General features: G+C 43.5%; 1 long non-coding RNA gene across 2 annotated transcripts in view; it reads left to right on the top strand.

Annotated features, from left to right (window-relative positions):
• The window catches only part of LOC115272132, a 10,302-nt gene extending 3,966 nt beyond the window's left edge, over positions 1–6,336 (top strand). The window contains exons 4-5 of one of the 2 annotated variants that reach the window (XR_003900262.1): positions 1,584–1,767; positions 6,244–6,336. This is a non-coding gene — a long non-coding RNA (uncharacterized LOC115272132). Of the gene's footprint in view, positions 1–1,583; positions 1,809–6,243 lie in introns of those variants that run through there. The other variant, XR_003900261.1, reaches the window with a different exon arrangement.
• The last annotated feature ends 10,011 nt before the right edge of the window (positions 6,337–16,347 follow it).

The following is a 16,347-nucleotide window of genomic DNA, read 5'->3' as shown; positions in this document are numbered from 1 at the left end:
CCTCCACACTGTTTTCCAGAGCGGCTACACCAGTTTACATTCCCACCAACAGTGCAGGAGGGTGCCTGTCTCTCCACACCCTCACCAGCTTCTATAGTCTCTTGATTTGTTCGTTTTAGCCACTCTGACCGGCGTGAGGTGGTATCTCAGTGTGGTTTTGATTTGTATTTCCCTGACCATGAGTGACACTGAGCATCGTTTCATGTGCCTGTAGGCCATCTGGATGTCCTCTTTGGAGAAGTGTCTGTTCATGTCTTTTGCCCATTTCTTCACTGGATTATTTGTTTTTTGGGTGTGGAGTTTGGTGAGTTCCTTGTAGATGTTGGATACTAGCCCTTTATCTGATATGTCATTTGCAATGATCTTTTCCCATTTCCCATTCCCATTCCCAATAGTTCATTTTGATTCTTGATTCCCTTGCCTTTGGGGATGTGTTGAGCAGGAAATTGCTGCGGTTGAGGTCAAGGAGGCTGTTTCCTGCTTTCTTCTCTAGGGTCTATCTTAATCATATCTTTTATCCTATGAGGTAATAGTCACTCTTAACCATATAAGGTAATATTCATAGGTTTCAAGGATTAGGATGTAAACATGTCTTGCTAGGATCCATTCAGTAACTATAAGTGGGTTTTTGGAAAACTGGATTTATCTCTCTCATTTTTTTAAATGAAAAACTGGTTGTATTATTATTATTTTTTAAAGTGTTTATTTATTTTTGAGAGAGAGACAGAATGCAAGTGGGGGAAGGGCAGAGAGAGAGGGAGACAAAGAATCCGCAGTAGGCTCTCAGCTCTGAGCTGTCAAAACAGAGGCTGACGCGGGGCCTGAACTCACAAACTGTGAGCTCAGGACCTGAGCCAAAGTTGGACACTGAACTGACTGAGCCACCCAGGTGCCCTGACGCTCAGTTTTGTAAAGGTGGAAAGAGAGGGTATGGGTGAGTAAGTGAGCAGGTACTAGATTTCAGCAGGAAGAAGGTTTGTCATGAAGGCCATGGAAAGCAGTTACAAATGTGATTCGGGAAATTTCCTTAATGGAGAAAAGCACACAGACTCCAATACATCATCATTTTACTGAAAGGAGAAAGTCCACACTTCAGTCTCCAAAACACACATTCCAGATCCTTTCATGAACTCAGATTCCTGTGGCACGAAGTCTGTTGGTCACGTACGGTGTAACTAGTTGCCCCCGAGGGTAGTGGCCTGAAACAACCCATATTTATTGCCTCACAGTCTCTGTGCATCAGGGTTCTGGATCCGGCTTCCCTGGGTGCCTCGGGCTCAAGGTCTGTTAGGAGGATACAGTCAGGCTGGGGCTAGGGCGGGGGTCTTATCTGAAGGCTGTGTTGGGGCGGGGGTCTGATTCCATGTGGTTGTCATCAGGCCTCAGTTCCTCACCATGTGGGACTCTCCTCATGGCTACCTCACAAGATGGCAGCTGGCTTCCTCCAGAGTGAGGGATGAGGGAGGAAGAGAGCAGATGAGAGAGAGAGAGAGAGAGACTGACTCAAGATGGAAGCTATAGCCTTTTTATAACCTAATCTCAGAAATGACAGCTTATCACTTTTGTTGCTTTCTATTTGTCAGAAGCAGCTCCGTGAGTGCGGCCCACACTTAAGGAAAGACCACACAAGACGACACAAGAGACTACACAAGATGACACTCTGAATGCTGGGAGCCGGGAATCATTGGAGCATCTTAGAAGATGCTTACTCTAGTCTCCAAAGTCTCAGAGACATTGGACCTAGAATGAATCTCACGACCTTTACTGGTAATAGTGGATCTGTTTCCTAATTTATGATAATAAACCCAAACGTTGAAAACCAAATGTTCGTGTCCCTGAATCACCAACCACCATTAGCAGGATTTTGAGTGAGGTTGAAGTATCCTCTCCCCTCAGTTTTTCTAGATGAGGAAGGGCGTAGACAAGTTAAAAATGTGTCTGAAGTGAACAGCAGCCGTGAGCCCGCGTTCAAATCCAGATCTGCTCCGTCCCACACTCTAGAGAGGTGCCCTTTCTTTCAGGCCAAGATGCTCCTTGAGGTGAGAGTGGACTTTATGAGGACCCTCAGCTGCCTATTGGTCCTCAGCTCCTTCGTCACTCACTTGACTCTGCATCCGTTCCCTGGGGCTGTTGGTACAAAATTCTACGAGCTGTGTGGCTCGGATCATCAGGGATTGTCTCGCACTTCCGGAGGCTGGAAATCCAAAGTGGAGGAGATGTCAGCAGGACTGGTTTCTTCCGAAGGTTCTTAGGAAATCTGTTCTGTGCCCCTCTCTGTGCTTGTGGTGGCCACGGGCGTTCCTTGGCTTCTCGATGCCTCATTCCAACCCTCCACCCCCACGTAACACTCTCCCCCTGTGTCTGTGTCTTCTGGTGAGGACCCCGCTGGGACTGGGTGAGGCCCCACCCTATTCCAGTGTGACCTCATCTGCGTTGACACTCTTCCCAAACGAAGTCACATTCTGGGGTAATGGGGTCGGGCCAGGACTTCAACCTATCTTTTTTGTGGGGAGACGCAATTCAACCCGTCACAGACTCCCAGTGAACTGAAAAGGGTAGAATTTAGGACATTTGGACTCGTTGGAAAAATTACCTCCGTTATACCGAATTAAAGGAGGTGTTTGAAGTTGCTCATTCAGCTTGATTAAAAAAAATTTTTTTTAACATTTATTTATTTTTGAGAGACAGGGAAAGACAGATCATGAGCAAGGGAGGGGCAGAGAGAGAGGGAGACACAGAATCGGAAGTAGGCTCCAGGCTCTGAGCTGTCAGCACGGGGCTCAAACCCACGAACTGTGAGATCATGACCTGAGCCGAAGTCGGACGCTCAACCGACTGAGCCGCCCAGGCGCCCCTGCTTGATGTTTTTAAAAACTTGACTCTAGGGCTTGTCTGACAGGTTAAAAGTGGTTCCAGTTTCAGCCACAGGTGGCATTTAATTGGGCCACTGTCCTCGAGATCATTCCACGTGGATTCTTCTTTGCCCTCAGGTATGGGACAAGGGTCCAGAGGCTGGAGGGGTATTTCCTTCAGCAAGCGTTCCTGTCACAGAATACCCAGCGCTGACTGGGGCTGGAGGAGAGGGTGTCCTGAGGACACCTGGGGAGCCTTATTCCAAGGCGTCTCTAAAGCCTCTTGGGCAGTGGCCTTTTTGGTTGAGGGAGGATACCGGAACTCTCTGGAAGCTGGCTCGTCTTGTTCTGCTCCAGGCCAGGGAACATATCGGCATGTGTACCAACTGGGTGGCTCAGTCAGTTGAGCTTCCAGCTCTTTGAAAATTTTTTTAATGTTTATTTATTTTTGAGAGAGAAGCAGAGTGCAAGTGGGGGCGGGGCAGAGAGAGGAGCCACAGAATTGAAGCAGGCTGCAGGCTCCGAGCTGTCAGCACAGAGCCCGACGCGGGGCTCGAACCCAGGAGCCATGAAATCATGATCTGAGCTGAAGTCGGAGGCTTAACCAACGGAGCCACCCGGGCGCCCCAAGTAACCAACTCTTGATTTCAGCTCAGCTCATAATTCCAGGGTCGTGGGTTTGCGCCCCGCATGAGGCTCTGTGCTGAGCATGGAGAGTGTTTAAGATTCTCTCTCTCCCCCTCTGCCCCTACCCTACTCGTGCTCTCCCTCTCTCTCCATAAACAAACAACAAATAAGACAGTGCCAGGGGCGCCTGGGTGGCTCAGCCGGTTAAGTGTCTGACTCTTGATTTCGGCTCAGGTCATGATCTCAAGGTTCATGAGTTCTAGCCCCACGTTGATCTCCGTACTGACATTGCCAAGGCCGCTGGGGGAATTCTCCCTCTCCCTCTCCCCTCACCACTCACTCCTGCTGGCTCGCTCTCAAAATAAATCAACATTGAAAAAATATAAGCCAGTCCCAGAAGAAAGATTCTTACCTGGCTTTGCCCACTCTTGGATCAAGAAAGACCTTGGCATCCATTTGGTCTCGTCACCTGGACAGTTCTTGAAGTTGGGGTTCTGTTAAGAAAGCAAGAGGGTGCATTGAGAGTGGTGAGGCTCTGGTCTGAAATGAGAACTACATATAAGTCCTGGGCTTCTCCCCCTTCACCGCAGCTCTTCTCCCCATCGAATCCACCAGCAATCCTGTTGGCTTTGCCTCCGCAGTGAAGCCCAGTCCTTCTCCTGTCCTTTGCTGTTCCTTCTTAATTCAGGCCACCTTCCTTCTCCTCTGGACGCTGCAGTAATCTTCCGACGGGTCTTCCTGCCTCCATCCTTGCTCGCCCGCCGTCCATTTTCCACCCAGAAGCCAGAGTGGTGTTTTACAAACCCCAGGCCAAGCATGTGGCCCCTGCATTAAAACCTCCACTCGCTTCCCTTGATGGTTCTTTCTTTCTTTCCTTTTTTTTTTTTTTTAATATTTTAATGTTTATTCATTTGAGAGATAGAGAGAGAGAGAGCATGAGCAGGGAAGGGGCAGAGAAAGAGGGAGACACAGAATCTGAAGCAGGCTCCAGGCTCTGAGCTGTCAGCACAGACCCTGAGGCGGGGCTTGAACTCACGAACTGTGAGATCACGACCTGAGCCGAAGTCAGATGCTCAACCGACTGAGCCACCCAGGCGCCCCTTGATGTTTCAAGTCCTACACAGTCTGGTCCCTGTTTACCTTCACCTCACACCATTTGTATTCATTTATTTCTTACTTGTGTTGATGCAAAATGAAAAAAAAAAGGTTTAGAGTTCCTTTTTTTTTAAGTTTGTTTTTTTTATTTTGAGAGAGACAGAGCGCCAGCAGGGGAGGGGCAGAGAGAGGAAATGCTAAGCAGGCTCCTTTTGGTCAGTGCACAGAGCATGACGTGCGGCTTGAACTCATGAATCGTGAGATCATGACCTGAGCTGAAATCAAGAGTCAGATGCTTAACCGAACGTGCCCCCCAGGAGCCCCCCACCAAAACCCTTAGAATTTCTTTAAAAATTTTTTTACATTAATTCTTTTTTGAGAGATAGAGTGAGACAGAGCATGAGCACGGAGGGTCGGAGAGAGAAGGAGGCACAGAGTTTGAATCAGGCTCCGGGCTCTGAGCAAGCATTCAGCACAGAGTGATGTGGGGCTCAAACCCACCAACCATGAGATCATGACCTGAGCTGAAGTCAGATGCTTAACGGACTGAGCCACTCAGGCGCCCCTAGAGTTTCTTTAAAAAAAAAAAAAAAAAAGAAGAGAGTTTTAGTCAAGCCTGAGTGAGGACAGCTCCCAGAGATACACAATCTTCACAGTGAAGAGAATGTTCTGGAGAAAGAATGTGTAATACAGGGTTATAGATGTTTTTGTTGTTGTTACCTCAAGAGTTGTGACTCATCATGACGAAGGGTATTTCAGAAAATTACAAACTTTAGTACATTTTTAGTATGTGCAAGGTTGCAGGTTTTGGAGGCATGGACTAGAGTTTAGGGAGACTTTTAGTCTTTTCTCTAGTTTGAAATGTTTCTTTTAGGTTATTTGCTAATGGAGTGGATGTGCTATGTGTGCTCAGGGCCGGACATGCTCTGAAGTTTGGGGAAGTCATGGTGACCTTGGTAAAAGTATATTTCCCTGGGAGCCCAAGAGCAGGGCACACAAACATTAAAAGTTGAAAATTTCCTTTGTCACTTGTTATAGTCTGTTCCTTCCCTTGTCCCTGCCCCCCCTCCTCCCATTAGGATGTGAATCTGAGTGTCTTATCTGTGTGTTGATCCTGAGACACAGAACTGTGCCTGGTGCATTGTGGGTGCTCAGCTAACATGTCTACAATGCACATGACATAAAGGAATTTAGGTGAGGAACCAAGGTAATTCTGCACTCAGTTCTGACCTGGACGTCCGGTGCTTTTTACTGAAAAGCTGGCGACAGTCCCGAGCCAGGTGGTAGAGGGCACGATCAGGATTTCTTCTAAGTTCTGTTGATACCTTTTTAGGTATCCCGACAATGTTTCTGTTCCACCCTGACCACCGGTGCCTTTTCACGCACCGCCGTCTGTCTCGGTTACTCAACAACTACAGCAAATACCAGATCGTTCCACTAGAGGGCAGTAGATCACAGTGCTAAGCGTTTTTGATCCGGGGGCGCCTGGGTCAGTGGGTTGGGCGTCAGAGTGCGTCAGCGCAGAGCTTGCGTGGCGTTCTCACGCTTTCTGCCCCTAACGCACCCATGTTCGCTCTCTCTCTCTCACTCTCAAAATAAATGAAACTTAAAAAAAAAAAAAGAGTTTGTGATCTGAAGGCAGTTCTTGTTTGGATTTCTTCCCTTCCAGGTGGGGATCTAGGATGCAGACAAAGGAATGAATCATTTCGGATCCTCAGCCTGGCGATGGCGAAGAGCAAGATGGAGCCAGTGGCCGTGTGCAGCACAGGTAACATGATGGTTCAGAATTAGAGGTTTTTCTTCTCTTCTGTTTTGTTTTGTTTTTTTTGTTTTGGAGGTGAGCTGCCTCGGTTCAAAAGTGAAAGGAGGGGCGCCTGGGTGGCTCAGTCGGTTAAGCGTCCAGCTTCAGCTCAGGGCATGATCTTACGGTTTGTGGGTTCGAGCCCCGCATCGGGCTCTATGCTGTCAGCTAGCTCAGAGCCTGGAGCCTGCTTCTGATTCTGTGTCTCCCTCTCTCTCTGACCCTTCCCTGCTCACACTGTCTCCGTCTCTCAAAAATAAATTTAAGTAAAACCACACACACACACACACACACACACACACACACACACACACACACACAAGTGAAAGGAGAGGGGCGCCTGGGCAGCTCAGTCCTTAGGCGCCCGACTTCGGCTCAGGTCATGATCTCGCGGTTCGTAGGTTTGCGCCCCACATCGCGCTCTGTGTTGATAGCTCTGAGTCTGGAGCCTGCTTCAGATTCTGTACCTCCCTCTCTGACCCTCCTCTGCTCATGCTGTCTCTCTCTCAAAAACAAATAAAAAACATAAAAAAAAATACCGACCACCTACAGGTTACGTGCATTATTTCTGCGCACATCCCAGTGTCCAGAAAACACTGCTGCTAAGGATTCTTGTGACCGCACTTTCCTGCAAGACAGGCTCTGAAATGTAGCTCTTTTTTCTCAGTGGCCAAAATTCTGGATTATGGTAGAAGGGGAAAAACGAATATTGGAGGTTAACTGGCAGTTTGGGCCACAAATTCTCAAACCAGCAGAGGTTAAAGAAGCAGTCTGGGCTATATATAAATGGACTGGTTTTTAGTTAGAGCAGGGCACGTCCAAGGTGATTCAGATCCAAGCCACTGGTCACCAGGCTTCGCGTTCCTCTTTGTAGTTTAACTTAATCTGTTACATCAGGTAGATTTTTGGATTTTACAACCTGGATCCTCCCCCAGTGATATTTTTTTCAAATCCTTTTTGCCTGGTGTCCTGTCGTTATGATTATGCTGAACTAGTTATTTAGCATTATTTAAATCTTTTGTTTGCCCTCTTACATTTTATTCTATTTAGTAGAACCATATGGGAGTTTCATCTCCCAGGACTTGAGTGATGAAGTCTGAGTGGTCTACTCTCCTTTAAAAAAATTTTTTTTAATGTTTAATTATTTTTGAGAGACAGACAGAGCATGAGCCATAGAAGGGCAGAAAGAGAGGAAGACACAGAATCCGAAGCAGGCTCCAGGCTCTGAGATGTCAGCACAGAGCCCGACGTAGGGCTCCGGACTCCGACCCATGAACTGTGAGATCACGACCTGAGCTGAAACCAAGAGTTGAACGCTTGACTGACTGAGCTACCCAGGCTTCCCTACTTTTTTTTTTTTTAAGTTTATTTATTTTTGAGAGAGAGAGAGCACAAGCAGGGCAGGAAGAGAAAGAGAGGGAGAAAGAGAATCTCAAGCAGGCTCTGTGCTGACAGCACAGATCCTGATACGGGGCTCGATCTCCTGAACCGTGATATCATAACATGAGCTGAAGCCAAGAGTTAGATGCTTAAGCGAGTGAACCACCAGGTGCCCCTACCTGATTTACCTTTGATGTTGATTAGACTTTCCTTTCTTCAGACGCTCATACTCTTTCCAGACTATTTGGCTTATTTCCTTCTCTACTAACGCAAATGAATACATATACTACTAATACAAAAAAATTCATATTAATTACTTACAGGCAGGAATATACTAACTAGAAGAAACGAAAGGCTCAAATATAGAAATACTTTTCTACTTGTTAAAAATCACCAACAACTAGGGCCCCTGGGTGGCTCAGTTGGTTGAGTGTCTGAGTTCGGCTCAGGTCACCATCTGGTGGTTCGTGGGTTCAAGCCCCACGTCAGGCTGTGTACTGACAGCTCAGAGCCTGGAGCCTGCTTCGGATTCTGTGTCTTCCTCTCCCTCTGCCCCTTCCCCGATTGCGCTCCGTCTCTCTCTCTCTCGAAAATAAATAAACATTAAAAAATTAAAAGTCAGCAACGAATCATGTCCCCCTTCTTTGTGTTTTAATCCTCCCCACCTCTCTCCCTCTTTGTATTAACCTTTTTCCTTTGAATGTTTATCTGTTTATATGTTATTTTAACACATACATTAAAAAATTGAATTTTTTCAATTAATCATCTTTCCCCTTTATTCTTTTCATTCCACCCCCATTTCTCTTCTTCCTCCTTGTATTTCTGCTTGAGCTGAAATTATTTCAAAAAAATTCTTTTTAATGTTTTTAATTTATTATTTTTTTTGAGAGACAGAGAGAGACAGCATGAGCAGGGGAGGGTCCGAAAGAGAGGGAGATGCAGAATCTGAAGCAGGCTCCAGGTTTTGAGCTGTCAGCACGGAGCCCAACGCGGGGCTCAAACCCACGAACCATGAGATCATGACCTGAGCCAAAGCTGGATGCTTAACCGACTGAGCCACCCAGGCTCCCCGAGCTGAAATGATTTCAACACTGCATAAGGGAGCCCCGATAAACTGGTTTCTTGGTTCTTTAAACATGGCTCTACTATTCTGATGGCATCATTGCTTTCTGGAAACAGGTTTATCTTGGATTTTTCTTGTTTCCAAACTTAGATGAACTGTTTTCAGTTGGGTCCCTTCATGATTAATTGTGGGGAATAAGCTTAGGAATTCTCTGAGCCTGCATGGATGGGGTAACAAGGCATATAGGAATAGGAAGCCTCTGGATGAAAGGGTCCAAGATGAGGTAAACAAGATCAGATAATCAGGGCAGAACCCCCCCCCCCCCCACTTCCGCCAAATTAGTACAACAGCAGAAAGCTGCTCACACAGGAAGGAAGGACCAAAATAGGTAAACAGGTAAGCAGGGCTATCGACTGCAGCAGGATGAAGTTGCCCGGAGCAGAGCTAATTAGCAAAAGAAAAGTGCCTTGTTGACCCTGAGGCAGCATGCTCTGTCTTGTCCCCCAAGCTAGCTAAGATAAACACACGTGGAGTCTCATGCCTGCCAGAAACAACCTTCGCCCCTTGCCAAGATTTTGTTTTGTGTTGATCCCAAACCCTAACACCTCATGTCTTCAAAATGCCCTTTCCCTCACACACATGAGTTAATGTTCACGGCTTCTTGTCTCCTTGTGCACGTCCATCACACTGGTAAGCCTTCTGATCCTAATAAAAATGGAGGAAGGACCCTTACTTGGGTCTCTTGTCTCCTCCCAGACATTAGCCTCTCTCGCATTTCAATCCTTCGTCTGCTCTCTTGCTGGACGAGAGAGAACTCCAGACCCAGAATCTACTACAATTAAAATCTGGGGTTAGAGGTTTGCAGGAGTGTTCATTCATGGTAGGCAAAAACGCCATTGTGGCTGGGCTACTTTTTTGATAAAGCTGGAAAAGTTTCCTTTTTTAAGTTTAGGAACTCATGTAGTATTTATGATTTGTGATATACCCATAAAGAGCTCAGTTGTTCAAAATATTCAATGGACAGTTAGGTTGCTTCCATATCTTGCTATTGTAAATACCATTGCAATGGACACAAGGGTCCGGATGGCTCTTCAATATTTGATAGTGACTTCACGTCCTTTGGATAATGTACCCAGAGGTCAGATTGTTGGATTATATGGCAGCTTCAGTTTTAATTTTTTGAAAAACCTTTGCTTCATTTTCTATAGTGTTGTTCCAAGTTATGTTCCTACCAAGAGTGCACAAGGGTCACCTTTTCTTCGTATCCTTGCCAACAATTACTTCTTGACTTTTGATGAAAGTCTTTCTAACAGGGGTAAGGTGATATCTCATTATGGTTTTGAATTGCATTTCCATAATGATGAGTGATATTGAGCATCTTTTCATGTGTCCGTTGGCCATCTGGGTGTCTTCTTTGGGAAAAACGTCTTGTTCATCTGCCTATTTTTTTTTAAGTAGGATTCATGCCCACACAGAGCCCAACTTGGGACTTGAATTCACAACCTTGACATCAAGATCTGAGCTGAAATGGAGAGTTGAACGTTTAGCCGACTGAGCCAACCAGACGCCCCATTCCTCTGCCTATTTTTTAATTGGATTTTTTCTCTTTGCTACTGACATGTATGAGTTTCTTACATATTTTAGATATTAACCCCTTATCCAATATATGATTTGCAAATATTGTCTCCCAGTCTATAGGTTGCCTTTTCATTTTGTTGACTCTTTCTTCTCCTGCACAGAAGCTTTTTAGGTTGACATAGTCTCAGGGCATAGTGATGACAGTTGCATAACATCATGAATGTACTTCATGCCATTAAATGTGCACTTTTAAATAATTAAAGTGGTTAGTTTTATGTTATACGTACTTCATGATAATTAAAAATAACTACAACACAGACAAACATACGTTAATAAATCACATTATAGGGGCCTCATGACAATGAGTTTGGCTTAAGACATTTATCCTGTCTCCACAAAATGAGATCTGCAAAAATACTCAGATGTTGGAATTTATCAGATGCATGGAAAGAACAAATATGCTTACTATATCTAACAAAGTAAAAACAAGATTAAAAATATTTGCAGGGATAAGAAAACTATAAAACAGCATGATTGTGGGGAAAGTAGGGATTTTAGAAATGAAAACTACAAATGATGTCTTTGGCAGCAAATTCAATTCAGTTTTCTCTGAGATCTTAGAGAAAAATAATGAGCCATCTGAAGAATACATAAAGGAAACTGTATTAGTTCAGTTGACTCCAGCAATTCTTAAAAATTTTTTTTAATGTTTTTATTTTAGTTTTGAGAGAGAGAGAGAGAAAGAGACATAGCACAAGCAGGGGAGGGCCAGAGAGAGAGGGAGACACAGAATCCGAAGCAGGCTCCAGGGTCTGAGCTGTCAGCACAGAACCCACGAACTGTGAGATCATGACCTGAACTGAAGTCGGACACTTCACCAACTGAGCCACCCAGGCGCCCCTGACTCCAGCAATGCTAAAAAAAAAAAAAAAAAAAAAAAAAAAAATTCAAGTTCAAGAGATTTAATATAAAATTTTTTCTTGCTCACTCAAAAAGTATACTGTAAGTTAGACAGCTTTCCTTGAGAGCTCTCTTCAAGTAAAGATCTGTACTTTTTTCTACAAATGACTTTGACATTTTAGAGTCTTTTTCTTTCTTCCAGACAGGTGTGTGTGTGTGTGTGTGTGTGTGTGTGTGTGTGTGTGTGTGCGCGCGCGCATGCACGCGCACATGAACATGTGTGTGCACGCAAGCAAATGCACTTTTTCAATAAGTAAACTGAAAAACAGTCTGGGGTTATAACAGATACTATTAATATAACTTAGAATTAATTTTATTTTATACATTTATTTAAAGAGGTTTTCGGGTATCCAAACTAGACATAAAGCTTTCAAAAATGTCTGGAATTTTTGCTTTATAACACTAGAAAATCACTTGGCTGATATTAATAGTAAAAAATTGTCTCTAAATGATGAAAATAAAGTTTCAAGATGCTGTTTTCTCTCTATTCATTGCAGGTGTGGATAGAATTAATTCTCACCAATGAAAAGACAAATTGGATGTAATCGTTTTAGATTTTTCTTTCTTAGCACTGGTTTTCAAAATACTTGGGACATCTGCTATGTGCTACGTAAGAATTTTGTTTAGATAATTTCAATGAATATCCAGTTAAAATACTCTTGAAATGAATTTGCAAAATTACTATCATTATCATGCTCCTTATTAACTTGTGTTTCAACATCAGTTTCTCCAATGCTTTCTGTACTTGACCATCAGTCAATTATGTGTATAAATCAAACAATATATGATTAAGGATAAACAAATTAAAATTCCAAACAGTCTATAACCATCACCGTCGCTGGCAAATTCAGCTGAGTGAGAATCCACTAAGCTGTGAACACACTTCTCAGATCTTGACCAACTGTTCTACTTTATCATGCAGAATTCTTCTTGTCCCAATTAAAAAAAAAGACAAATACTTAATAACTATTGTGTTAATCAAGGCAGAGGAAAATTAAAACAGGTTTCCAGTTTTACATTATTTATTTATTTATTTATTTTAATATAATTTATTATGTTAGCTAACACGCCATGTATATAGTGTGCTCTTGGCTTTGGGAGTAGATTCCCATAATTCATCGCTTACACACCCACCCAGAGCTCTTCCCAACAAGCGCCCTCCTCAAGGTCCCATCACCCATTTTCCCCTCTTCCCCTGGTTCCAGTTTTAGATAGGATCTGAAACTAGCATGTCCTATTGGGATCATTCCTCAAGCCGAACCTTAAAGGTGCCAGAGTAAGAGAGAGAGATTCATGGATAGACTCCAATAAAGCCCGAGAGAAACCCTAGAGGAGGCTAGATGGTTGGATCACAGAGTGTGGGTGTGTAAAGCAGGAGGCAGGTGCACGAATAGGTTCTCCCTGAGAAGACGACATCTCAGATATGTTATTCCTCAGCCTCATACTACTTAAGGTGGATGTTTCCCATCTCCTACTATCTTATGCCAAACTCCCCACCTTTTATTGAGATGCAATTGATATAAAACATTGTGCAAGTTTAAGGTGTACAATATGATGAGTTGATATATATGTAATGTCGTTAAATTGCTTACCACAATAAGGTTAATTAACCTAGTCTTCACCTCACATAACTACTGTTGTGTAATTACTAGTGTCCCAATGAGGAAATGGCCACGATGCCCTCATAGCGTCCTTCCAGTATACAACCCCTATTTGTTAACTGTGGTCACCATGCTGCGTTTCAGATTCCTGGGATTTATTTTATAACTAGATGTTTGTACCCTTTGACCAACATCTCCCCGTTCCATCCAACCCCTCCCTGCTACTGGCAACCACCTTTTGCTCTCTGTTTCTAGGGGTTTGGTGTTTATTTACTTATGAGAGAGAGAGAGAGAGAGAGAGAGAGAGCGCGAGAGCTCATCCAAGCGGGGAAGGGGGGAGGCAGAAGGAGAGGGAGAGAAAGAATCTGAAGCAGGCTCCACACCCTGCATGGAGCCCTGTCCAACGACCCTGGGGAATCACGACCTGAGCTAAAATCACTAATGGGATGCTTAACCCACTGAGCCACCCAGGCGCTCTGAGTATAAAGTTTTTAGATTCCATGTACAGGTGAGATTATATAGTATTTATATTTCTATTTCTCTGTGACTTATTTCACTTGGCATAATGCTCTCAAGGTCCATTCTATTGTCACAAATGGCAGGATTTCTTCATTTTTTATAGCTAAATAGTATTCCATCACACACACACACACACACACACACACACACACACACACACACTATATTTTCTTTATCCATTCACCCATCAGTGGACCCTTAGGTGGTTTCCATATGTTGGCTAAGGTCAGTAAGGCTGTAGTAAACATGAGAAGACAGATATCTCTTTAAGATAGTGGTTTAATCATCTTTGGTCCTATACGCAGAAGTGGCATTGCTGGATCATATAGTAGTTCTATTTTACATTTTTTGAGGAGGCTTCATACTATTTTCTATAAGCGGCTATACCAATTTATATTAGCACCAATAGTGCATGAGTTCCCTTTTCTCCACATCCTTGCCAGCATTTATTTTATTTATTAAAAATTGTTAAATGTTTGTTTATTTTTGAGAGAGAGAGAAAAAAAGAACATGAGTGTGGGAGAGGCAAAGAGAGAGGGGGACAGAGGATCTGAAGCAAACTCTGAAGACAGCAGAGAGCCTGACGCAGGGTTCAAACTCACGAACTGAAAGAATCGTGACCTGACCTGAAGTTGGATGCTTAACCCACTGAGCCACCCAGACACCCCCTTGCCAGCAATTATTATCTTTTGTCTTTTTGAAAATAGCCATTCCAGCGGTATGAGTGACCTCTCATTGTGGCTTTGATTTGAATTTCCCTGATGATTAGTGATATTGTACATTTTTTCATATACTTGTTGGCCACATGTGTGTTTTCTTTGAAAAAAATGTCTATTTGAGTCTTCTGCTCATTTTTTAATTGGATTGTTTGCTATTGAGTGTATGAGTTCCTTATAAATTTTGGATATTAACCCCTTATTGGATGTATGGTTTTCAAATATCTTCTTCCAACATGAATAGACATTTAAAAAAGTTTATTTTAAGAGACACAGACAGTGTGTGAGCGGTCAGGGGAAGGTGCAGAGAAAGAGGGAGAATCTTAAGCAGGCTCCACACTGTCAGTGCAGAGCCTGATGCTGGGCTCGAACTCATGAACTGTGAGATCATGATCTGAGCTGAAGTCAAGAGCCAGATGGTCAACCAGCTGCAACCAACTGAGCCACCCAGGTGCCCCTGAATAGACATTTTTCCAAAGAAGACATCCAGGTGGCCAACAGACACATGAAGAGATGCTCAACATCACTCATCTTCAGGGAAATGCAAATCAAAATCACAATGAGATACCACCTCACACGTGTCAAAATGACTAAAATTAACAACACAAGAAACAACAGGTGTTGGAGAGGATATGGAGAAAAGGGAACTCTCTGCACTGTTGGCTGGAATGCAAACTTGTACAGCCACAGTGGAAAATAGTATGGAGGTTCTTCAAAAAGTTACAAATAGAACTACCCTACAATCCAGCAACTGCACTACTTACCCAAAGGATACAAATACACAGATTCAAAGGGGTACATGCACCCTGATGTTTATAGCAGAATTATCAATAATAGCCAAACAGCGCAAAGAGCCCAAATGTCCATCGACTGATGAATGGATAAAGATGTGGGGTGTGTGTGTGTATGTCTATATTAGGATATTATATATATATATGCATATACTTATACAGGAATATTATTTTGCCATTAAAAAGAATGAAATCTTGCCATTAACAGTGATGTGGATGGAGCTGGAGTGTGTTATGCTAAGTGAAATAAGTCTGTCAGAGAAAGTCAAATACCTTATGATTTCACTCATATGTGGAACTTAAGAAGCAAAACAGATGAACATATGGGAGGGAGGGGGAAGAGAGAAGGAAACAAACCATAAGAGACTCTTCAAGATAGAGAACAAAATGAAGGTTGATGGAGGAATGGGTGGGGGATGGGCTGCATGGGTGGTGGGCATCGAGGAGCATACTTGTGATGAGCACTGGGTGTTGAAGGTAAGTGATGAATCACTGATTCTACTCCTGAAACCAATATTACACCGTATGTCAACTAACTAGAATTTAAATAAAAATTTGAAAAGAAAAGCTAAAACAAAAAACCCCCAAATATCTTCTTACAGTCTATAGTTTGCCTTTCCATTTTATTGATCATTTCTTCTGCTTTATAGTTTGATAGAATCCCACTTGTTGAATTTTTTCTTTTATTGTTTGTGCTTCTAGTATCATATCCAAAGACCATTGTCCAAGAGATTTCCCCCGATTCCTTCTAGCTAATGTAACCAAATAGAGATAGGTCATACTGGATTAGGGTAGACCCTAATCCAATGACCGGTGTCCTTATGAGAAGAGTGAAAGTTGGGACGCAGAAACCACATAGGGGAAATACCATGTGATGGTGGTGGCAGAGATTGGAGTCAAGCCAATCTTGGTGTCTACAAGCCAAACAAATCCAAGAATTACCAGAAACAGCCAGACACAGTGAATGAATGATTCTCCCTTAGAGCCTTCAGATGGAGTATGGTCCTGCTGACACCTTGAACTTGGATTTCCTGTCTCTAAAATTGTGAAGGAATAAATTTCTGTGGTGCTAAGCAGCAAGTTTGTAGTACTTTATTATGGCAGTGTAAGAAACTAGCACAACCCTCTTCTTTCCCTGGGTCCAGCTCCAGTCATCATTTCTCGGCACCCCACACTCTCAACACACTGACATGTGCCAGCTCTTCTTCATGTAATCTCAATAACCCACTCCCCTTTCCAGATCACCTCAATGGTCAGGATCTCTTTAGGGTCCTTTTTCCCTCATTTATGTGTGCAACACTTATACATTCCTTTAAGCTTTCATCTAACTGCTTGGTAATAATCAGCCACCTTGCAGATCCCAC

The sequence above is a fragment of the Suricata suricatta genome, chromosome 11, assembly GCF_006229205.1.
Source record: "Suricata suricatta isolate VVHF042 chromosome 11, meerkat_22Aug2017_6uvM2_HiC, whole genome shotgun sequence".
In the NCBI taxonomy this organism is placed as follows: Eukaryota; Metazoa; Chordata; class Mammalia; order Carnivora; family Herpestidae; genus Suricata; species Suricata suricatta.
The sequence above is the reverse complement of the archived record's forward strand: the minus strand, read 5'-3'. Positions and strand labels throughout refer to the sequence as shown.